Source organism: Myotis brandtii, unplaced genomic scaffold, assembly GCF_000412655.1.
Source record: "Myotis brandtii unplaced genomic scaffold, ASM41265v1 scaffold1424, whole genome shotgun sequence".
Taxonomy (NCBI): Eukaryota; Metazoa; Chordata; class Mammalia; order Chiroptera; family Vespertilionidae; genus Myotis; species Myotis brandtii.
Window position 1 is genome coordinate 134,849 of NW_005355089.1, and position 25,338 is coordinate 160,186.

The 25,338-nt window shown below is 37.0% G+C and overlaps 1 protein-coding gene across 11 annotated transcripts in view; it reads right to left on the bottom strand.

Annotated features, from left to right (window-relative positions):
* Nucleotides 1–25,338, bottom strand: part of HUWE1 (HECT, UBA and WWE domain containing 1, E3 ubiquitin protein ligase) — a 147,966-nt gene that overhangs the window by 115,132 nt on the left and 7,496 nt on the right. For 7 of the 11 annotated variants that reach the window (XM_014535318.1, XM_014535321.1, XM_014535314.1 and 4 more), the window contains exons 3-5: nucleotides 23,736–23,828; nucleotides 20,095–20,204; nucleotides 10,160–10,324 (exon numbers count right to left, since the gene is read on the bottom strand). The exons of 1 other annotated variant lie outside the window; for it this stretch is intronic. The gene's annotated coding sequence lies outside the window, so the exon portion shown is untranslated. Of the gene's footprint in view, nucleotides 1–10,136; nucleotides 10,325–20,094; nucleotides 20,205–23,735; nucleotides 23,829–25,338 lie in introns of all 11 variants that reach the window. 3 more of the 11 variants (XM_014535312.1, XM_014535310.1, XM_014535311.1) reach the window with 3 other exon arrangements.

Consider the following 25,338-nt stretch of genomic DNA (forward strand, 5'->3'; position numbering starts at 1 on the left):
GGGGAGAGGTCAATGGGGGAAAAGAAGACTCATGTAATACTTTAAACAATAAAGAATTTAAGTTAAAAAAATTTAAATTAAAAAAAAAAAAGAAAGCAGTTAAATGTTTTTAACATCTCAGGTTGAAAAATCACCATATCACTGTAGTTTTCTGGAAAACTTAACAATCCCACTTCTGGAAATTTATCCAAAGAAAATCAGAAGGACGTACATAAATCTTTAACCACAAGAATCCATACTGAATTACCATGTATAAAATTGGAAAGGATCAAATGTCCAAAACAGAATTGGTTTAAAATGAAATACTACGCAACTGTTAAAAATATTGCACACAATTATATAATAGCACACAAAGATTTCATGGTGAAATAAAGTAGTCACAAAATAGAATGAACAGTATAAAGGTCTGTCTAAAGAAAATAGGTAAAAATGCATCAAAATGTTAATTCATTGCTAATCAAAAGGATTATGTATGACTGTTTTATCTGTGTATTTCTGTATCTGTTTTTAACCAATAAAAATATATTAGTTGTATCATAAGAACAAAAGCAACACAATACTTTTATTTTTTAATAGAAAATGAGGTACAAAATTCACTAGAAATAGCTGTAGTTTGGAAAGCTCAAAAGTGAGCAACAGTCTTATGTAGAACCGTAGTATAAATATAGGTGATCTTTGATGGTAGGCAGGTCCTTTAAAATGCTCTGGCCAAGGCTCAGGAAGAAAAAGGTTTCTCCTATTAGCAACTAGTTCACATGAACAGAAGTAGAGGTTAATTGCAAGCTCTTTACACAACAAAGATACTGCTGCCAATAATGCATTTGCTACATAGCTGTCACTGGAGGTCAATGTCTCCCCCTGCCCGGCCCCCCAAGAAGACCGTCATAATATAAAGATGACAAAGCCAAGTATAAATTCCAGGCAACTTTTGGCCTAGATTTAGTCCAGCATACTCAGTGCAGTAGAAATAGCATGTATTTGCCTGTGTAACTGGCATTCATTCAACCAATGGGCATTCAGTAAGAGTTGGAGAAAATCCAGAGTATGTTTAATGTTTCCGTAGATACCATTCCAGAAGAAAAAAAGATGTTTTTCCTCTATGGTTCACATTTAAGGCATGTGAACTCAGATTACTTTAAAAAAAAAAACTACCTCAGCATCTAATACAGAATGGACAAAATGCCTGCTGTCAATAACTTCCAAATATCTAAAATGAGACCAACAGGATTCTGGCAACAATTATAAATGAGGTTTTTATACAATTACTAGAGGCCTGGCGCATGAAATTCGTGCATGGGGGGTGTTCCCTCAGCCCAGCCTGCACCCTCTCCAATCCGGGACCCCTCGACATCCCTCTTACAATCTGGGACCACTGGCTCCTAACTGCTCACCTGCCCGCCTGCCTGATTACCCCCAACTGCCCCCCTCTGCCAGCCTGGTCACCCCTAACTCCCCCCACCACCACCAGCCTGGTCGCCCCTCACTGCCCCTCCCACCACCCCCGCTGGCCCGGTCACTCCATGCAGCCTGCTGCTCAGTCTTTTGGTCGACCCTCACTAACCACCCTGCCAGCCTGGCCGTCCCACACAGCCTGTTCAGTCATCCGTCTGGTTGTTTTGGTTGTGACGGTCGCTTAGGCTTTTATATATATAGATTCTCAGGCTTTGTTTTTCTCATACCCATTACTTAGAGCAATCATTTGTTGGGAAGCTACTGACTGCATCTGCTGCATACACCATACAACCCAAATCACTGAACGCTTTCCCTCTAACGTTAGGAACAAGGTAAGAATGCCCATCGATTCTCACCACTTTTATTCACACATGTTGGAAGTTCTAGCCACTGCAATAGGGTAAGATAAGAAAATAACAGGTATATAGATCAGAAAGGAAGAAATAAAACTGTCCCTCTTTGCAAATGACAAAAGATTATCTAATATGCCCAAAGGAAAAAGCAACTCAATCAAAGGTAGTTTCATTAACAAATGGTGCCAGAGCAAGTAGATATCTATAGGCAAAAATACCAACCCTTTAACCAAAGTCTCATATTTTATATAAATCAATTCAAAATGGATCATGTGGTGAGGATGTGGAGAAAAGAAAACCCTGTCTCACTGTTGGTGGGAATGTACACTGTTGCAGTACTACAAAAAACAGTATGGAGGTTCCTCAAAAAATTAAAAAAAATATGACCCCAGCAATTCCACTTCTGGGTATTTATCCAAAAGAAATGAAAACACTAACTTGAAAAGGTTTATGTACCCCCATATTTATTATAACAGTATTTGCAATAGCCAACACATAGAAAATGTGGTGCGTGCGCGCACACACACAATGGAATACTATTCAACCATAAAATATAAGGAAATCTTGCCATCTGCAACAACACATATGGGCATTTATGCTAAGTAAAATAAGTCAGAGGAAAAGATAAATACTGCATGATCTCACTTCTATAGGGAATCTCAAAAAAATAAATAAATAAAACAAAAACCCTGGAACTCACAGAAACAGAAAACAGATTAGTCGTTGCCAAAAGTGGGGGTGGCTGAAATGAGTGAAGGTGGTCAAAAAGCACAAACTTCTAGTTATATTGAATCATTATGTTGTATACCTGAAATTAATATACTGCACATGATTACATAACAATAAAAAAGCAAAGTAATAAAAGGACCATGAGCCTAAATGTAAAACTATATGACTTACCAAAAAGGTAGATGAGATCACCTATAAATCTTAAAATAAGTGTCTACGACTGCTTTGACTTAGGATTCTGTAATTGTAAAGGGTATGGATTGAAAACAATAGACTCTGGCTTAAAAAGTGATTTACTAGAAGGACAACTGATAGTTTACAGAACCAACAGGAAGACTTAGCAATCCACATTCAGAAAAGAGGAGGAACCAAGGAAGCTACACAGCCTGGAACTACAGCAAAAAACCTCCCACAGACAGCTTAGCGGGCAATGTCAGACCCTGGGTGTCTGGAAGATACTGCTAGTGCCAGAAGTATTTCTAAATGGTCTCAGGTTATTTATTTTAAGCATCAGTGACTCTAGATGCAAAGTCCCAAGTGTGAGCATCTGACTGGTCAAGCATAGGTTCCATGCTAACTGTTGAGGTTCTGGAAGAACAAGTGCATTTGGCCTTTTTAGCTTCCATGGTGTTTGGGTTCCAAACCTTTCATAAACAGATTCAGATAACCACCCAATTCAAAAACCAAGCCAAAACAAATGAACAAATACACACATCCCCATAACAAGCGCAATGTTAAGCTGATTTCTCTAACTTTGTTGCAAAAAAAATCTATAGATTAAAAAGGAACACTACCACTGTTCACTAGACATTGGTTAAGAAAATTCAAGGGTTTTTATATTTTCCTAGTTACTCTATATTTAAGCTGGTTTCACAGTGAGAAGGGAGAATATTTTTGAGTGCCCATTACAAGCCAGACAATACTTAGGCTGGTGTTTCCCAAAGCATTTTAGAGCAACTTGCTCCACTAAGGAAGACAAGGTTCCAGTAATTTGGGAAATGTTACAAAAGGAATTTCTCATCCTTTAAAACAGTCATATGACTGACTGACATTACTAATGACTCCAAGAAATCTTCGGTAAAAGAAATTTGTCAGGGCAAAGACCATTTTTTTCAAGTGACATCGACTGACATTCTACCAATTTAAGTACCCCAAAGAATAAACTTTGAGACATGCTGCACAAGGGTTTCATAATAGCCTTTCATGCAATCCTCACCACTCAAGCCAATTTTTGTCCCCATTTACAGATAGAGAACTGCTATTACCATGACTTCCATTTAATTATTTCTTTTTTCTCTTCCTTATTCCCCCAAACTTTTTACCTTTGAGGTTTCAATATTGGTTTTATGTCAAATGTGTAGAATTAGACTGAGGAAAGCTGCTCTGTAAAGGGTAACTCACTCTGTAGTAATCACCTCCAACTGATCAAATTTACAATGACTTTCAATACTGGACCATCTTAAAGGCAGAAGACACCTGCAAATCTGGCTCAATAGCAGTTGAGTTTAATGGTAGACTAGCCTTATTATTCGAAGCATGGTCAAAGGATCAGCAGTACTGACACCACCTGGGAGTTATTAAAAATGCATAATTTCATCAAAACTACTAGAAATGGTAAATTAATTCAGCAAAGTAGTAGGATACAAAATAAATATTCCGAAATCAGTTGCATTTCTATACATCAATAACAAAGTATCTGAAATGGAAACTAAGAAAACAATCCCATTTACAATTGTACCAAAAAAATAAAATATCTAGGAATAAATTTAACCAAGGATGTAAAAGATCTGTACTCGGAAAATTATAAGACAGTGAATAAAGAAACTGAACAAGATACAGTTAAGTGAAAGCATATACCATGTTCATGGACAGGAAGATTAAAAATTAAAATGTCCATCCTACCCAAAGCAATCTATAGATTCAATTCCTATCAAGATATCAATGGCGTTTTTCACAGAACTAGAACAAATATTCCAAAAATTAATATGGAACCACAAAAGACCCCACCCCAAAGAGCCTCAGCAATCTTGAGAAAGAAGAACCAAGTTGGAAGAATCACTGATATCAATCTCTACTACAAGGCCATAGTAATCAAAATATCATGGTGCTGGCATAAAAAGACATATACATCAATGGAATGGAATAGAGAGCCCAAAAATAAACTCACACTTTTATGGTCAATTAATATTTGACAAAGGAGGCAAGAACACAATGGGGTAAACATAAGTTTATTCAATAAATGGGTGTTGGGAGAATTGGGTAGATATATGTAACAAACGGAAACTAGAACACCTCTTTACACCATATACAAGAATAAACTAAAAATGGATTAAAGTTTTAAATGTCAGACTCAAAACCATAAAAATCCTAGAAGAAAACATAAGCAGCAAAATCTTAGACATTTCTCATAGCAATTTTTCTGATATCTCCTCAGGCAAGGGAAACAAAAGAAAAAATAAACAAATGGGATTATATCAAGGTAAAAAAAAAATTTGCACAGCAAAGGAAAGCATCAATGAAATGAAGACAATTCAGTCAATGGGAGAACATATTCGCCAATGATACATCTGATAAGGGGTTAATATCCAACATTTGTAAAGAACACATACAACTCAATACTGAAAAAGCAAAAAGCCAATTAAAACATGGGCAAAGGACATGAATAGACACTTCCCCAAAGAGTACATACAGATGGTCAATAGACATGAAAAGATGCTGAATATCACGAATCGTCAGAGAAATGCAAACTAAAACCACAATGCGGTATCACCTCACACTGTCAGAATGGCTATCATCATCAACAAATCACCAAACAACAAGTGCGTCTGGTTGTTTTGGTTGTGACGGTCGCTTAGGCTTTTATATATATAGATTCTCAGGCTTTGTTTTTCTCATACCCATTACTTAGAGCAATCATTTGTTGGGAAGCTACTGACTGCATCTGCTGCATACACCATACAACCCAAATCACTGAACGCTTTCCCTCTAACGTTAGGAACAAGGTAAGAATGCCCATCGATTCTCACCACTTTTATTCACACATGTTGGAAGTTCTAGCCACTGCAATAGGGTAAGATAAGAAAATAACAGGTATATAGATCAGAAAGGAAGAAATAAAACTGTCCCTCTTTGCAAATGACAAAAGATTATCTAATATGCCCAAAGGAAAAAGCAACTCAATCAAAGGTAGTTTCATTAACAAATGGTGCCAGAGCAAGTAGATATCTATAGGCAAAAATACCAACCCTTTAACCAAAGTCTCATATTTTATATAAATCAATTCAAAATGGATCATGTGGTGAGGATGTGGAGAAAAGAAAACCCTGTCTCACTGTTGGTGGGAATGTACACTGTTGCAGTACTACAAAAAACAGTATGGAGGTTCCTCAAAAAATTAAAAAAAATATGACCCCAGCAATTCCACTTCTGGGTATTTATCCAAAAGAAATGAAAACACTAACTTGAAAAGGTTTATGTACCCCCATATTTATTATAACAGTATTTGCAATAGCCAACACATAGAAAATGTGGTGCGTGCGCGCACACACACAATGGAATACTATTCAACCATAAAATATAAGGAAATCTTGCCATCTGCAACAACACATATGGGCATTTATGCTAAGTAAAATAAGTCAGAGGAAAAGATAAATACTGCATGATCTCACTTCTATAGGGAATCTCAAAAAAATAAATAAATAAAACAAAAACCCTGGAACTCACAGAAACAGAAAACAGATTAGTCGTTGCCAAAAGTGGGGGTGGCTGAAATGAGTGAAGGTGGTCAAAAAGCACAAACTTCTAGTTATATTGAATCATTATGTTGTATACCTGAAATTAATATACTGCACATGATTACATAACAATAAAAAAGCAAAGTAATAAAAGGACCATGAGCCTAAATGTAAAACTATATGACTTACCAAAAAGGTAGATGAGATCACCTATAAATCTTAAAATAAGTGTCTACGACTGCTTTGACTTAGGATTCTGTAATTGTAAAGGGTATGGATTGAAAACAATAGACTCTGGCTTAAAAAGTGATTTACTAGAAGGACAACTGATAGTTTACAGAACCAACAGGAAGACTTAGCAATCCACATTCAGAAAAGAGGAGGAACCAAGGAAGCTACACAGCCTGGAACTACAGCAAAAAACCTCCCACAGACAGCTTAGCGGGCAATGTCAGACCCTGGGTGTCTGGAAGATACTGCTAGTGCCAGAAGTATTTCTAAATGGTCTCAGGTTATTTATTTTAAGCATCAGTGACTCTAGATGCAAAGTCCCAAGTGTGAGCATCTGACTGGTCAAGCATAGGTTCCATGCTAACTGTTGAGGTTCTGGAAGAACAAGTGCATTTGGCCTTTTTAGCTTCCATGGTGTTTGGGTTCCAAACCTTTCATAAACAGATTCAGATAACCACCCAATTCAAAAACCAAGCCAAAACAAATGAACAAATACACACATCCCCATAACAAGCGCAATGTTAAGCTGATTTCTCTAACTTTGTTGCAAAAAAAATCTATAGATTAAAAAGGAACACTACCACTGTTCACTAGACATTGGTTAAGAAAATTCAAGGGTTTTTATATTTTCCTAGTTACTCTATATTTAAGCTGGTTTCACAGTGAGAAGGGAGAATATTTTTGAGTGCCCATTACAAGCCAGACAATACTTAGGCTGGTGTTTCCCAAAGCATTTTAGAGCAACTTGCTCCACTAAGGAAGACAAGGTTCCAGTAATTTGGGAAATGTTACAAAAGGAATTTCTCATCCTTTAAAACAGTCATATGACTGACTGACATTACTAATGACTCCAAGAAATCTTCGGTAAAAGAAATTTGTCAGGGCAAAGACCATTTTTTTCAAGTGACATCGACTGACATTCTACCAATTTAAGTACCCCAAAGAATAAACTTTGAGACATGCTGCACAAGGGTTTCATAATAGCCTTTCATGCAATCCTCACCACTCAAGCCAATTTTTGTCCCCATTTACAGATAGAGAACTGCTATTACCATGACTTCCATTTAATTATTTCTTTTTTCTCTTCCTTATTCCCCCAAACTTTTTACCTTTGAGGTTTCAATATTGGTTTTATGTCAAATGTGTAGAATTAGACTGAGGAAAGCTGCTCTGTAAAGGGTAACTCACTCTGTAGTAATCACCTCCAACTGATCAAATTTACAATGACTTTCAATACTGGACCATCTTAAAGGCAGAAGACACCTGCAAATCTGGCTCAATAGCAGTTGAGTTTAATGGTAGACTAGCCTTATTATTCGAAGCATGGTCAAAGGATCAGCAGTACTGACACCACCTGGGAGTTATTAAAAATGCATAATTTCATCAAAACTACTAGAAATGGTAAATTAATTCAGCAAAGTAGTAGGATACAAAATAAATATTCCGAAATCAGTTGCATTTCTATACATCAATAACAAAGTATCTGAAATGGAAACTAAGAAAACAATCCCATTTACAATTGTACCAAAAAAATAAAATATCTAGGAATAAATTTAACCAAGGATGTAAAAGATCTGTACTCGGAAAATTATAAGACAGTGAATAAAGAAACTGAACAAGATACAGTTAAGTGAAAGCATATACCATGTTCATGGACAGGAAGATTAAAAATTAAAATGTCCATCCTACCCAAAGCAATCTATAGATTCAATTCCTATCAAGATATCAATGGCGTTTTTCACAGAACTAGAACAAATATTCCAAAAATTAATATGGAACCACAAAAGACCCCACCCCAAAGAGCCTCAGCAATCTTGAGAAAGAAGAACCAAGTTGGAAGAATCACTGATATCAATCTCTACTACAAGGCCATAGTAATCAAAATATCATGGTGCTGGCATAAAAAGACATATACATCAATGGAATGGAATAGAGAGCCCAAAAATAAACTCACACTTTTATGGTCAATTAATATTTGACAAAGGAGGCAAGAACACAATGGGGTAAACATAAGTTTATTCAATAAATGGGTGTTGGGAGAATTGGGTAGATATATGTAACAAACGGAAACTAGAACACCTCTTTACACCATATACAAGAATAAACTAAAAATGGATTAAAGTTTTAAATGTCAGACTCAAAACCATAAAAATCCTAGAAGAAAACATAAGCAGCAAAATCTTAGACATTTCTCATAGCAATTTTTCTGATATCTCCTCAGGCAAGGGAAACAAAAGAAAAAATAAACAAATGGGATTATATCAAGGTAAAAAAAAAATTTGCACAGCAAAGGAAAGCATCAATGAAATGAAGACAATTCAGTCAATGGGAGAACATATTCGCCAATGATACATCTGATAAGGGGTTAATATCCAACATTTGTAAAGAACACATACAACTCAATACTGAAAAAGCAAAAAGCCAATTAAAACATGGGCAAAGGACATGAATAGACACTTCCCCAAAGAGTACATACAGATGGTCAATAGACATGAAAAGATGCTGAATATCACGAATCGTCAGAGAAATGCAAACTAAAACCACAATGCGGTATCACCTCACACTGTCAGAATGGCTATCATCATCAACAAATCACCAAACAACAAGTGCTGGCGAGGATGGTGGAGAAAAGAGAACCCTCATACACTGTTGGTGGAAATGCAGATTGGTGCAGCCACTCTGGAAAGCAGTATGGAATTACCTTAAAAAATTAAAATGGAACTGCCTTATGACCCTGCGATACCACTTCTGGGAATATATCCAAAGGGACCTGAAACACTAATTCAAAAGAATGTATGTACCCTATGTTCACTGCAGCATTATTTATAATAGCCAAGATCTGGAAAGAGCCCAAGTGCCCATTAGTTGATGAGTGGATAAAAAAGCTGTGGTACATTTACACAATGGAATACTATTTGGCAGTAAAAACAGAAGGAAATCTAACCATTTGCAACAGCATGAATGGACTTGAAGAATATTATGCTAAGTGAAATAAACCAGTCAGAGAAAGACAAATACTATATGGTTTCACTTATATGTCGAATCTAATGAACCAAATAAACTAACAACAACAAAAATAGAAACAGACTCCTAGATACAGAGAACAGACTGACAGCTGTCAAAGGAACATGGAGTAGGGGAGCTGAGTGAAAAAGGTGAAGAGATTAAGCAAAAAATTCCCCAAACCTCATATACAAACAGTATGGTGATTACCAGAGAGGAAAAGGGGGGGTGAAGTATGTAGAAGAAGGTAAAGGGGAATAAATGGTGATGGAAGGAGACTTGACTTGGGGTGGTGAACATACAATACAATATAATAGTGGCACTTAATTCAAGACAGTTCAAGAAGTGATTTGTTTGAAAACTAAATCATCTCCTCCCCATTAAAAATAATGTAAATGGAATTAATCTGTTCCAGACACCCACACAATTCTAATTTTTCTTATATACAGAACATGTCTAAACTCTTATCGTTCTCAACTTTCCTTTCACTTTGCAACCTTCTGAGGACCATGATGACTTACTGTATGTATATAAGCAGCAGCAACAAAAGCAGACAAAAAAAACATGAAAATAATCATAGCACAATTTCCTGAGATGTTAACAATGCAAGGTTTAGCAGTAAACTGACTCATACTCATGCATTCTCTCCTTTGTCACCTGAGAGACACGTGACTGATCATACAGGTATCAGAATGAAAGGGTTGTCTGGTCGAGAACCGAAGTTTTGTTAACAATTCTGTTGAGAATCGAATTGTTCGAGATGGGAAGATGTTCAAGAACCGAGGTTTGACTGTACAGATGATGAATTATAGAATTGTTCTCCTGAAATATAAAACCCAGATAGCCACATTACTATTATCAGATAAAAAATAATTCCTTAATGTAATCAAATATCTAGTGTTTATATTTGTCTTATAAATTATTTTGCATAGTTTTTGTTCAAATTAGAATCTTAATGAGTTCCATCCATTGCAACTGCTTGATGTGTCTGTTAAATTCTTGTAATCCACAGGCATCTCTTTTTTTTCCTTAAAATTTATTTATTAAAGAATCTGCATTGTTTGTTCTATAGATCATTGTAATATTTCACATATATATAAATACAGCTTTTATCATTTTATTGATTTCAGAGAGAGGGAGAGGGAGAGATAGAATCATCGATCAGCTGCCTCCTGCATGCCCCCTACTGGGGATTGAGCCCGCAACCTGGGCATGTGCCCTGACTGGAAAATGAACCCATGACCTCCTGGTTCACGGGTTGTCACTCAACCACTGAGTCACACTGGCCGGGCTATTTCACCTATTTTTATTGTCCCTGTATTTTCTGTTACATTGTTAATGAAAGTCAGACCAGAGAAAATAAAAATGTATAAAAAAAGTATAATCTCAGACTTGAGGAATCAATCTGTATTTTAATAAGATCTTCAGGTGATTCATATATTAATGTTTGAGAAACATGAGATCAGAATACAGACTCAGAATCAGGAAACCCTGGTTAGAATCACTGCTATATCACTTACTGTATGAACATGGACAAATCAGCCTCTGTGTACTTGTTTCCTCAACTGTGAAATAGGGATAGCTGATCTCCCCATTTCCCCACTTACATCCAATCCGTTCTCTAGAGAGCAGCACAAGTAATCTTCTTAAAACATAAATCAGCTCATATTACCTCCTCGCTTAAAACCTTTCAACAGTTTCCCTAGAATCATATCCAAACTCTAACCATATCCCACTGGGCCCTGGCATGATTTTTCTCCCGAAACTCTCTCCAATCTCCTCTCTTCACAACCACATTAGTCTTTCTGTTTAGTTTCTGGAACACTCTTAAGTTCCTTCTGGCCTCTAACGCTTTACAAGTGCTATTCCCACTTGAATGCTTCTGCCCCATACTCCCCTTCTTCCCACAGCCAGTTCCATTTGAGGAACTGACTTTAAAATAAGAACTAAAAAGTGGCTTCCCATGGCAATGTAGTACCTAAAGCTGGTCTAATTTGTTATTTTTCTGCTTCTCTCATAGCAAGTGTCAATAATGTAACTGGTTTGATTTTCTACACTGTTAAGCTCTTAGCATCTAGCACAGCATCTTACAAATGATAGGTACACATATATCTATAGAATGGAGTTCAGGAAGGAAGTATGCCCTGAGGGAAAAAAATCTGTGATTGTCAGCATATAAACAGTACTTGAAGACATAGGTCTGGAAATGATAGCTTACAGAAAAGAAGAGGCCCAGAACTGAGTTCTTATTTGATCTAACATTTAAAGGAAAGGGGAAGGAGAAGTACTTAGCAAAGGAGAGGCCAGTGAGGTAGAAGCAAAACTAATTCACAGTATCACAGAAGACAAAAGATGGCAGGACTGATCAGTTGTGTCAAATGTCAAAATGAGAAATGTCCAGAAAAATATCCACTGAAATAGGAAATAGAGATAACTTGAGAAACAAGTTTCAGTGGGGTTGTGGGAAAGGAAAACAGACTGGAGTGAGTTAAGGAATCAATGGGAAGTGAGGCAATAAACATGGCATGTGCAGAAAACTCTTGTGAAAAGTTGGCTGTGAATGCAAGCAGAGAATATGGGGTCACTGAAAAGTAGAGGAAGGTAGGAAAAGAGAATATAGTGGAAAGAAAATCCCTATGAAAGTTGAGTATAGGGGACCATTTAGTGCCTCACTATTTCACCTTAACATAATGAACACTTATGTGGGTTTTAAATAGCACAAATACTATCCAGAATTAAGACAATTCTCTTCCTAACCTACTAAAACTTGACTGAGTGCCCTTCCCTATATGTTTAAGTTGTATCCTGTACCTATCACTTTCCTGATTATTAATGAGAAAATGTCTGCCACAGGGTGGGGAACAAACAAAAAACCACCTAGAAAGGGAAGAAACATACATTATTAGTGGTTGCCTCTAGGTGGCAGAATAACATAGTTTTATTTTTGCTTCATGCTTTTCAATTACTTCCAAAGTTTCTATAATCAGGCATCCATTTATAATGAGAATTTTTTGGTACAATTCTTAAGGTAGAAAAAACTAACCCTTGAGCCACAGGGCATGCATCAGATTAAGAACAATATCACCTAAACAAATGCCTTGTATAGGCTGGTGCCTGCTCTTGGAGCTTCCTTCCAATGTCTTCTGATATTTAATCCTGAAGTTTAGCACTCAATATTTATTGATTTGGTTTATTATTGGTAGGTTAAGTGATGTGGATGAATCAAAGTAAGCCTAAAATTCCCAATGAAATCATGGAAAAGCATTATGGCGCTTTTAACAACAACAACAAAAAGCTTAGAAAACACAATTCCAATATGCCACAGAGCAAAACACTTGATTTTTGCCTTGCAGTGAGTGATTCCCTTTGCCTTTCTGCTGTCTCTGAAAGTAAATGCAGGTGAGAACTGTCCAACTAGCCATCATGCCAGGAAGCAGCAAGCTGAATCTTGAAACCCAGCCTGCTATTCACTATTTGATTACAGAGGCACAGACATCACGTTAACTGGTTTGTTAAAGGGGGCACCAACTGATTGTCGGGCCCTTCCATCCAGTCTAGTGTTTGGTTTACTGAGGCCAAGAGTAGCCACATACCCAGTAAGTGGCAGAACCCGGATTCTAACCAAAGTTTGCTCCACAACTCTACAGCATATAAAATGTCTATATGCACCCCACCACCCCTCCCTACAGATACCAATATCCCTATCCTTGACTGCATAAAACCTGACCCAAAGGATTTGCTGACCTAGATTTTATTGGACACGGATAACAAGATGTATAACAAAGCAACTAACAGAGTACACAGATGTTGAATTATGCTGTACACTGAAAATTATGTTAACCAATGTTATCCCCCAATAAATTTAAAGAAACGTCATGCAGAAAAAAAATAGCAGTCTATAGTAATTGTTCAATGTTTGCTGATGTTAAGGAAAATAAACACAAAGTAATAATAAAGCAACTAAATAGCCTTTACTCAAGACAAATCTGGAAATTATCTGCAAAAATAACTTGACATAGTATATCTTTCAAAATCTGAAAACACTATACCTCAGGTAAGTGTATATGCTTGCTCTTGGTGTATTTCAGCACTTCCATATACTCAAAGAAAATATGGCAAGGGCACCAAAGAAGAATCTGATACCTCAACAGTCATGACTTTGGAGGTAGGAATGCTGTCTGAGAACACATCCTCCATACTACTGTCTTGGGAAACTGCAGATCCAGAAGTTATCCTTCTGGTCACTACTTCCAATTACTTAGAGAGAGAAACTGGCATCAAAAGAATTTGGCAACAAACTAGGGCTCATCGCCCTAACCAGTTTGGCTCAACGGATAAAGCGTCGGCCTGCGGACTCAAGGGTCCCAGGTTCGATTCTGGTCAAGGGCATGCGCCTTGGTTGCGGGCACATCCCCAGTGGGGGGCGTGCCGGAGGCAGCTGATCGATGTTTCTCATTGATGTTTCTAACTCTCTATCCCTCTCCCCTCCTCTCTGTAAAAACTCAATAAAATATATTTAAAAACAAACAAAAAACTAGGGCTCACCAAAGTTGTAGATCAGTTTTGCCAGCAGAGAGGAAATGGCAGAATGCCAAGGAGCCCTTCTTAGCATTCCCAAACAAAAAATAAAAACAGCAAAGTTATGCAAATTAAAGAGGAGAGAAAGAGTCCCTGTCTATACATTTTAAATTGATACTCTGGAATAATCCTAGTCTACCCTTTAAGAATGGTCTGTGTCTCCCATCCCCTTCCTAAATTGTGACTGGATTTGGTGCAAAAGACCTATTATAACAGTAAGTACTTATTCCCTATTTCATCACATCCAATTTCAAAGTTGCTGCAAGTACTTTTCAGTCTTACCCTCTGTAACAGAAAATTAAGACATCAGCCTTTAAATGCTCTTTATTCAAATGTCAAGAACTTAACCACATAGAAAAGCCTCTGCTATCTAATAGGTGAACTTCACCCAGAAGGGCCACAGGCAGCATTCATTGAGTTCAGGAAAATACATCCACCAGAAGTCAAACTACTTAAAAAATTAAATCTTGAGTTCTCAACCCTGGCTGTGCAAAATCACCCAAGACATATTTTGAAAACTAATAATGTCTGGCCATACAAATATCTGACTCATTAGATATGTGGTGATTTTTAAGCTGTATAGGTGATTTAGGTGCACAGCCAGACTTGAGAGGCACCTTGTTAGATATTAATTATGCTTTGCCAATTTGTTACTCACTTAGGAATTTGTTTTAAAGTAATGAGGGAGGGAGTAAGGTCTAAATAAAACAAAAGCCATGTGTTGATAACTGATGAAGCTGGGCAACAGGTACACAGGGTTTTATTATACTATTTTCTAACTTTTGTGTATGTTTGAAAATCTCATAAATTAAAAATATTTTAAATTAAGACTTTATCCTGCCAGATCCCTCCATTCCACCCACCACATTGCTGGTAGAGCAATAGCCCCATAAACTCAACATCTATCTACATCATCTATCTACCTTACCTAACCCAGCATGCAAGACAGCTAGGACTTAGTACCTGTTTCCCTCTTACCAGGGCCATGACATCACATAATATTCCACATGCTTAATCATGTCAAGATTTTTACAGTCCCCCCCAACATTTAAGACTTTTGATACCCTGACTCAAATTGCTATTGCTCTCTGCTGAAATGGCTGCCGTTCTCTGCATATCCCCTAGAACTCAGCTTAAGTATCACCTCCTCTATGAAGCTATTTTAGATATCTCCCCCCGAAGTAAAACTGACCACCCCCTCCTTTGTGCCCACAATGTACCCTGCGTATATACCCTAAACCAACATACTTCTGTTTATTTACATGTCTATCTCTTGACTAGAGTTCTGCATGAATGGAACTGTGTGTACTATCTTTGTGTTTCTGTCACCAGCACAGAAACTGTTGTTATATTAATAAATGAATAAATGACTATCCAATAAATGTTTAATGAAGCTAAAAAAATCCAAGTCATATTAAACTCTTTTGGTGAAATTTTCAATGGAGAAAAACCTATTTATACAATTCATTCAATCTGTATCTCTCCACTCAACAAATACTACATAAATGAACATACTATACACAGGGTATTGCAATGGGTGCTATGAATTAGCCCGGTGTACAGAAATGCAAAATCAGAAAAAAAGGAAGATTAGGAGTAATGGTAATATAAAAACAATGAAACTCTAGTACACAAAAATGCACAATTACAACTTCCTAGTGGCCAAAGCAAAGCTGGAAAATAATCACAAGTTCAACAGTACATTAAATAAATCCTTATGTAACACCAACCATAATCCTCTTGCTTTTTTTTTAAAAAAAATGGATTTTTAGAGATTAAAATTGCATAAAGCAGAAAATACCTTTAGTAAAAGTGAAACAATTGGCCCAGCTTTTATCTTTGGTCATAGTGCTTTATTCTAAAATACTAGAAAATACAAGAACAAAAAAACACAGTGTTTGGACATACTTAATGACATGGAGAAATCTTTAGATTTCTTCTTGTCCTATGTTGAGGGATCAGTACAAAACTCCTAAAATTCTATGAAAAAACTTTGCATGTGTTGCTATTTTTCTGGGAAGATAGTTGATAGCTTTCACTGGCTTCTTAAAGAGATCCATAACTTGATCTTCAAGACACTGTCTGCTTAGCCATACAATGTTTTTTAAAAATATATATATTTTATTAATTTCAGAGAGGAAAGGAGAAGGAGAGAGATAGAAACATCAATGATGAGAGAGAATCATTGATTGGCTGCCTCCTGCACGCCCCACACTGGGGATCAAGCCCGCATCTTGGGCATGTGCCCTGACCAGGAAACAAACCGTGACCTCCTGGTTCATAGGTCAATGCTCAACCACTGAGCCATGCCAGGCAGGCCCGTACAATGTTTTTACTTTCACTTATGAAACACAGGTATATGGTATTTCCTCTAAAGCCACATGATAGGCTGCCAAATATAGTACAGGAAACCAAAGAAAAGAATTCCAACCCTTTTGCATTATTCAGCTCCAGTTCTGTCATATCCCTGAGTTTTCAAAGAAATATGCAACATCTCTAAAGATTAAATCTCCTCTGTGTAAGGGAGAATTCTGTATACCTGGATTTAAAAAAATCCTCTAGTCCTGCCCTGGCCGGTGCTCAGTGGTTGTAGCATCAGCCCTTGAACCCAAGGGTTACAGGTTCAATTCCCAGACCCAGTTGGAGGCATGTATAGGAGGCAACCAATTGATGTGTCTCTCTCACATGAATGTGTCTCTCTCTCCCTCCCTCCCTCCCTTCCATTTTCTTCAAAAATCAATGGAGAAAAAATATCCTTGGGTGTGGATTAAAAAAAAAAAAAACCCTCTAGTCAAGTATGCCGAAGGTAGAAAAGGAAAAAACCTTCTATATAAAAGCCAGATTAAGCATATTTCTAAATAAAAGCTATGTCTTAATGGCTTAAAATATTCTGACAAAAGATATATCTATATGGGAGAAGGAAGTACCCCAGCAATGTATTTTTATTTGTTACCATACACGCTGATTATTATTTTAAATTTAAAGACAGAGAGTGAGGAATACTATGGAACAAAGTCAAAATGAAGTAGAGGATGACAGCATAATGGAGAGGCCTGGGAGTCAGACATAACTGGGCTTAAATTCTATTTACTAGCTATATGATCTTATGTAGTTACCATACCACTCTTGAGTCAGTAAACCTCTGTAAAATAAACAATAACCTGTCCACAGGATTGTGCCTGGCAAAGAGTGAGCCATATCATTATTTGTTACATTTCTTTTAGCTCCAGATTAATCTAAGATCAGCAATCTTATGCTGGGTGTCTCTCTCTCTCACCCCTCTTCCTCCCCGACCCCACTTCTCTCTCTCACACATACACATACTCAAAAGCAAAAAAGAGCTGGTCTTTTCATCCTTCTACATTTTATCTGCATATGAAGGAGAACAAAGTACATATTAATCTCTAGACCAAGCATATCAAACTTGAAGCATGCAGCCTGCCGACCGTGAGTTTGACATGCTTGCTCTAGAAGACTGTTAGCCTTAAGTACTGACATGAACCGAAAAACTAAACTATGATGATGCTCCGGGACTCATTCACAAGTTTTATAGTCTACTACAGGGGTCCTCAAACTTTTTAAACAGGGGGCCAGTTCACTGTCCCTCAGACCGTTGGAGGGCCGGACTATAGTTTAAAAAAAACTATGAACAAATTCCTATGCACACAGCGGCGGCAAAAACACCCGGTGGGCCGGATATGGCCCGCGGGCCGTAGTTTGAGGACCCCTGACTACTAAATAATGTTTGGTTGGGCCATACCACTTAACAATCAGAGCTTTTAAGTGTATCTCAATTATTTTGAGCTGGTTCAAATGAATTTGGAAGGAACAGAGACAAAGATTCTTTTATATGGTTTAGAACAGCGGTCACCAACCTTTCGGACCTCACGGACCAACAATGGTCCGCGGACCACCGGTTGGCGACCACTGGTTTAGAAGAACAAGTTATTTATAGCAATTATCAACATGATAGCAAGCTCCTTTCAGTATGATGAAAATAATTCTAACCTCACAGGTTTAAGGATCAAATTAGTTCATTGATTTTTTTTAAAGCTTTAAAACAAAGCATTTAGAAAAAGATCATGTCCTAACATACAGACATAACTGCTGCTGTTTGAGTAAATTTAACAGTACCACACACAGCCTGGTACATAATCGTTCCCAATGTTCTTTAAAGAAACCAAACCATGTAAACAATCGGCTGCTTTAAAATACTTGTATCTTTGCCCTGACTGGTTTGGCTCAGTGGATAGAGCGTCGGCCTGCGGACCAGAGGGTCCCGGGTTCGATTCCGATCAAGGGCATGTACCTTGGTTGCGGGCACATACCCAGTAGGGGGTGTGCAGGAGGCAGCTGATCAATGTTTCTCACTCATGGATGTTTCTAACTCTCTATCCCTCTCCCTTCCTCTCTGTAAAAAATCAATAAAATATATTTTAAAAAATCAATAAAATAAAATACTTGTATCTTTAACATGAAAGGTGTTAGCTGAAAATGAAAGAACAGTATGCAAAGGTAGTCTAGTTCCCTGCCACCAACGGACTTTGTGACGTGAGGACAATCTGGGCCTCAAACATACATCAGATGGGAATGTAATTACTAAGATCCGTTGAAACACTGTCTATAATACTTTGCCTTCAGTTCAAGATAAATGTTAAGTATTAAGCACAACTAATCTGAATTGTTCTCAAAATTCAAGAGAAAAATGGCAACCAAGCCAGTTTTCTACTTGGCATAAATCCAACTTTTTAAAATTGTTGACAGTATTAAGATGTCCTTTATCCCCCCACCTTTGCCCTTCTCCATAAATTACACTTTTCCAAATAATTCACTTTCAAGCTGAGCGCATTTTGAAAGATCAAATAAGTTTTCCCAAGATGGAAAACAGGAGCTTTTGGGTAACCATTTGGATGAAAATAAACCTGCCACCCAGGTATGTGCTTTTGGGTGGTGTTGCTCAGTGGTTAGTGTGTCAACCCATGCACTGAAGGGTTGCGTGTTTGATTCCTAGTCAAGGGTACAGACCTGGGCTGCAGGTTTCATACCAGTCCAGTCGGGGCACGTATGGGAGTCAACCAATCAATGTGTCTCTCTCACATCAATGTTTCTCCCTCCTTTCCCCTCCACTCTCTCTGAAAATCAATGGGAAAAATATCCTTGTGTGAGGATTAACAACAACAAAAAGCACATACCGACTTCACACCATGACTCAAACATAAAAACTAAACTATAAAAGCATTAGAAAACAATGTAGGAAAACATTCTTGTAATCTTGGCAAAGAACTTCCAAGCAAGATACACAATCTAGAAACCACAAAGGAAAGAAAAAAGGGGGCAGATTTGACTACATAAAAATCTCAAACAATAAGCAGAAAATATTTGCAAGAGGATAAAGGGTTAGTACTTTTAATATACAAAGAACTCTCAACCAGTAATTATAAAAATGCTAATCAAAGCAAGGATGTGCTATTTGACACATGCATGCTGAAGGATTTAAGGATGAAGTGTCATTCTTCATATGCTTCAGAAAAGTTAAATACACATATAAATCAAATATGGCAAATTCTTAAATTGTTGGATACTGCTGATGATATATACAAATGCTCCTGTGCTATTATTCTTTTAGCATTTTTATGTTTGAAAATTTTCATAATTAAAAAGTTGGAAGGTCAGGGATTGCATTTTTAAAATTTATTTTTTTTAATGTTTATGCTACACAGGCATAAAGAAAAGCCTTGGAAGAATATACTGTATTACCAACATATCTTTGAATGGCAGAATTTCAGATTTCTGTGCTTATCAGTATTTTTCAATAATAAGCAATGTATACTTCTATAATCATGAAGAACATTACTTAAAGATAAAGTCAAGAAAGTGTTTTCAAACAAGAGTTACATTAAAATGAACAAATGACAAAGATTTCACAAACTCTAAAATAGTATGTAAATTTAATATTACACAAGAGATAACAGATTGTTGTGTGGACAGCACATAGTTTTTGAATTTCTACTTACCTGAGTAATTTATACCATTCTCACGGTATAAAAATCCAAGCAATTCATGGTAATGCTCATAGAAGGGAAGGGAACACTGGGTGAAAAAGTATTACCTCCCCTCTAAAAGACTTGAGGCAAAAATAAATGTTAAAAATTATCAATTCGGGGAGGGGTAGGAAAGGGGTTTTTATATTATTCTCTGTACTCTTCAGTATATTTAAATTTTCTCAGAAACAGAAATGCAATTATAGAACAAGCTCAAATTCTTCTTCACCACTCCTCCCAAATAAATATTAACAGTTTACCACAGTTTAAAAAACTTATAAATAGCATCCTATAAACCACTCCTCCCAAATAAATATTAACAAGTTTACCACAGTTTAAAAACACTTATAAATAGCATCCTATAATCGATACTATCTTGCAACTTGCCAAAATTATCTCCAAAATAGCAGTATTAATTTATACCACTGTGGGCATTACTTAAGACCAGACTTTTCCCTATATTTCTGCTAGGACTCACTATTTCAAAAAAAAAAATTTTTCTTTTTGCCATTCTAATGGTTAAAAGAGATATCTTAATTTGCATTTCTGATGCTTAGTTTGAGTATCTATTTTTTTTTGAGTATCTATTCTTGTTATTGGACATTTTTCAGTTCCTATTATTGAAAAACCATATCCCAAATTTTCTAAATGTTACTCTTATCATTAAGATGAGAACATACTGCCCTGGCCTGTGTGGCTGTTGGTGAAGCATCATCCCATGCAGCCAAAGGATGCTGGTTTGATTCCTGGTGAGGGCACAGGCCCAGGTTGCAGGTTCAGTCTCAGGTCAGGGTGCATATGGGAGGCAACTGATCTCTCTCTCTCTCTTTCTCTCTCTCCCCTTCCCTTCCCCTCTCTCTAAAAGCAATAAAAACATATTGTTTTAAAAAACATGAGAACACAAAATGTTAATGGTGACTGAATATGCTGTAGGAGTAGGAATCTTTTTCTGAAACAATACATTTTCTAGTTTCTTCTAAATTAATTCAGTAATAGAAACTGAAAATTATGATAAAGTGGCTGAAAATAATCCTTTCAGATTATAAAGTTATTAGTTTCAGGCTACTCTACTATAGGAATACATAACACCCTTCAGGAGTTCATAACATCAAGCTAAAAGAAATAAATGCATCTAAAGTACAAGTCTTGTGAGGAAATGAAACAATGGTTGAGACAATTGATACATTTGGGATACATTTAACTTAACTTGTATAGCATTTTGAGTCCATGATGTACTTTTCATGTATATTGTTTAACCCTAACAAAATTACTATGTAACATTCTCTGATGCCCTCCTGTAAAATGCTACAGTCAATTCTGTTCACTTCTCATGTTATTGTACTGATCCCTTTGAGTGTGATTTACAGGTCTCCCTCCCATAGTAAACCATGCTGCCCTCCATTCTCTAGTTGCTTATCTCTGTATTCCCAGTATCTGACAGTACTATGCCCTTAAATACTTGTTGAGTGAACGGGTTATCATCAGCCCCACTTAAAGGACTAGGAAACGGGCTTAGTGCTGAAGTAATTTGCCAAGTAACATAGCTATTAAGTATTTATTTTACATAAATTACAACGGCTTTATCATTGTAGGGCACTCTATAATTTAAACATTTTAAAATACATCATTTCACTTTAATGCTTACAACAGCTGATTAAGTAGGCTTTTTGATTATCATTTTATAGATGAGAATGAAAATTCTGTGATTAAACCCTAGGTCCACTCAAATCCTAGTTTATAAGAAGTACAGCTGTCTCTTTACATACTAGATAGATCAACTTGGGTTTAGGAGTCTCTATTTTTTTATTTTTTGTTGTTGTTAATCTCCACCTGAGGATATTTTTCCATTGATTTTTAGAGAGAATAGAAGGGAAGGGGGGCAAGAGAGAGAAACATCGATGTGAGAGAGACAATCGACTGGTTGCCTCTGGCATGTGCCTCAACCAGGGCCAGGGATCGAGCCTGCAACCAAGGTATGTGCCCTTGACCAGAATCGAACCCGGGACCCTTCAGTCTGTGGGCCAACAAGGAGCCTCTGTCTTTATGTAACACCTGGGTGGATGAAGGAAATGGTCAGAGGAAGACAAAGCAACAGGACAGAAGCTGGAGACCAGGTGTAGGTCCATCTAAAGACCATAAACAGATATTGTAGTGTCAACCACATGTACCACTTTGGAATCTAATCTTGGCCCAAAGGTTTTTCTTGATATTACTCTTATTCACAGAAGACAACTGCAGGCTTTCTCACATATCAGCAGTCTCAAAGGCCGGGGAGGGATACAGAGCTAAGAAGAACTTTGAGAAACAATAGATTATATTATGCATGGACAAAGCAGGGGAAGAAATGATAACACAAAGGAAAAGGCTAAGGAACTTTAAACATGGTCTTTCTTAGTCTTTAATTGGGCTGTGAGTTTCTCAAGAGCAGAGACCAACTTTAATTCATTCTATGTTCCCAGCTCATAGTACTTATTTAATTGAATGAAGAGAGGTAAGATGTGAGAGGGGATAAAGATAGAATATTAATTTTAAAAGTTTCCATTAAGCACTTACTATGTATCTAGTGCTGTTCTTTTATATAAAAAGAATATTTACCTATTTTCTAACCTGCTATATATGGGCCAATCAAATATGTTAATAGTGATAGTGATGACTATATGGAAGGTTCATTATGGGTTACTAAGGTTACAGCAGAACCCTGAACAGAACAAACTTGAACAATAGGGGGCTGTGTAGATGGAGGGAGACCAGGGCAACCAATGTATTGCACATCACCACAGAACTGGGTAAGACACTTCATAGGGTATAAATGTGACTCTTGAGGCTTGGAAAAGTGAAAAACTACTCTGGTGGAACATTCTGTTATAATTAATCAGAGCCTTAGACCCCAAATGACCAAAGAACAAACCCCACTCCTTCCCACCATCTGATGATCCCAACACAGACTTGAAGGGTCCAGGCATGTTTCGCTAACTGGCCATCACTTCACCACTATGACTGCCCACTCCTGCTGTTGGAAGCATTAAGCAAAACAGAATGCTAAAGAAATTATTATCTACTGACTACCTATAGTGTACTAACGTTACATTTTCTCATTTAATACCCAAGACTATGGCATTTTCCACAGAGGCAACTGACAGGTTAGGTTACTTGCCCAAAGTGTTAAGTGGCCAGAAAATAAATTTTTTAAATATATTTTTTATTAATTTCAGAGAGGAAGGGAGAGGGAGAGAGAGATAGAAACATCAATGTTGAGAGAGTATCATTTGATCGGCTGCCTCCTGCACGCCACCCACCAGGGATCGAGTCTGCAACCGGGACACGTGCTATTGACCAGAATCGAACCTGGGACCCTTCAGTCCACAGGCTGACGCTCTATCCACTGAGCCAAACCAGCTAGGGCCAGAAAAAATTTTTAAATGAAGCATTTTTCCTGCCCTTCTTATATAAGTTATATCACTGAGTAACCTTATAAAATTATTCCAGCTAATATATGAAAATAAAATGATGGAGTTAGAACATCACTATTTTGACACTTTCAATGAATTAACAGATCTAAGCTTTGGACAGCAATAGCTGTTAACATAAAAAAACATCCAAGACATCATTACAACCTGATGAATATTGTGAATGAACACAGCACTGCCAATATTCTTGCCAAAGGGAATGAACCTGAAGTTATAAAGCCTCTGGATCCAGCTGTCAATCTGCAGAAAATACAGAGGACAGAGGAACATGTTGAACTGTGCTGAGTATGCAACCAGAAAAATTCAGTCTGTGGAAAACTACAGGTCAAATGGCCTGAGTTCAACAGGCATAGTATAGGGAAAAAGCAAAAAAGGGAAATTATACTGTAGATATCTAAAAGACTAATCAAAGTTTTTAAAAATGGACAAAGTAAATTATACTATCCAGGGACGCACACTTGGATAATAAAACCATAACAGAATGCAAAGAAGTGATTACTATAAAGTCAGGACAGCAGATACTTTCTGAGGGAGGGAGGATGCTGTGATTGGGATGGGCACATGGAAGGACTTTTAGGTGACAGGCAGTTTTAATTCTTGATAGGGTAGTAGTTACAAAATTGTTTGCCTTAAAATAATTTAACTATAAATTGTTTTTGGGTGGTTTTCTTTATCTGTATTCTACTTTTTGCAATTAGAAAAACATTTTAATCACATGAAAGCTGCTTATATACGGCATGATTCCATTTGTATGAAATGCCCAGAATATACAAATATATAAAAACATAAAGTGAGGAAAATGTTCTAAAACTGATGTGGTAATGGTTGTACAAATGTGAACATGCTAAAAACCAATGGATACTTTGAATGGGCGAATTGTATGGGATGTGAATGATATCTCAATAAAGCTGTTCAAAGAGTCTAAGACGCCCCAGTTCAGGCAAGACACATTTAAAAAATACAGGCAAGGGTGGAACCTGAGAATGTGAATTTCTGACAGCTTCCCAGGTGATACTGCTGATACTGATATTAGCCATATTTTGAAAACCACTTTAACAAAATATTTCAAAACTGCTTCTAGATGAAGGCAGTACTAAACAGCACTGACGAGTGAAGTATTTTTACTCAGGGACTGAGAAAGTAGTCCAGAAAAAAACACACACCAGTTAACACTCTATGCCTAGCATTGTTCCCCAGCTCACCAACATCTCCTGGGAAATTGTTGGAAATGCAAATTCTCAACACGTTACCCACTTACAGAATCAGGAAATCTGGGGGTGGAGCCCAGCAATCTGTGTTTTAGCAAGCCCTCTAGGTGATTCTAATGTTCCATTAAGTTTAGAACCATTGTTCTAAGCATTTTATATGCATTAACTCAGCTAAACTTCTCCAAAACCCTATGAAGTAGGTAACACTATTATCATCTTATAGATTAAGAACTGTGGCACAGAGGTTAAATAATTTGCACAAGATGACAGAGCTGGTAAAAAAAAAAAAAAAGTGAGGTCAAAACCTGAACCCAGGGAGTCTGGCTCCAGTGTGCTTAATTATTGTGCTGAAAGGTACTTCCATCTCTAAAAACTCAATTGGCAGAATGTAATAATAAATAATTAGCAATGGAAGTATAATAAAACAAAAAAGTAAAGGCCAGGAGAAATATGCTTCACTATAAAGACAGGCAAGTAAGAAAATAATTGCAGCAAATAATGAAATCATTAAAGCAATCTTCCAAAAGTGTTCCAAAACATAA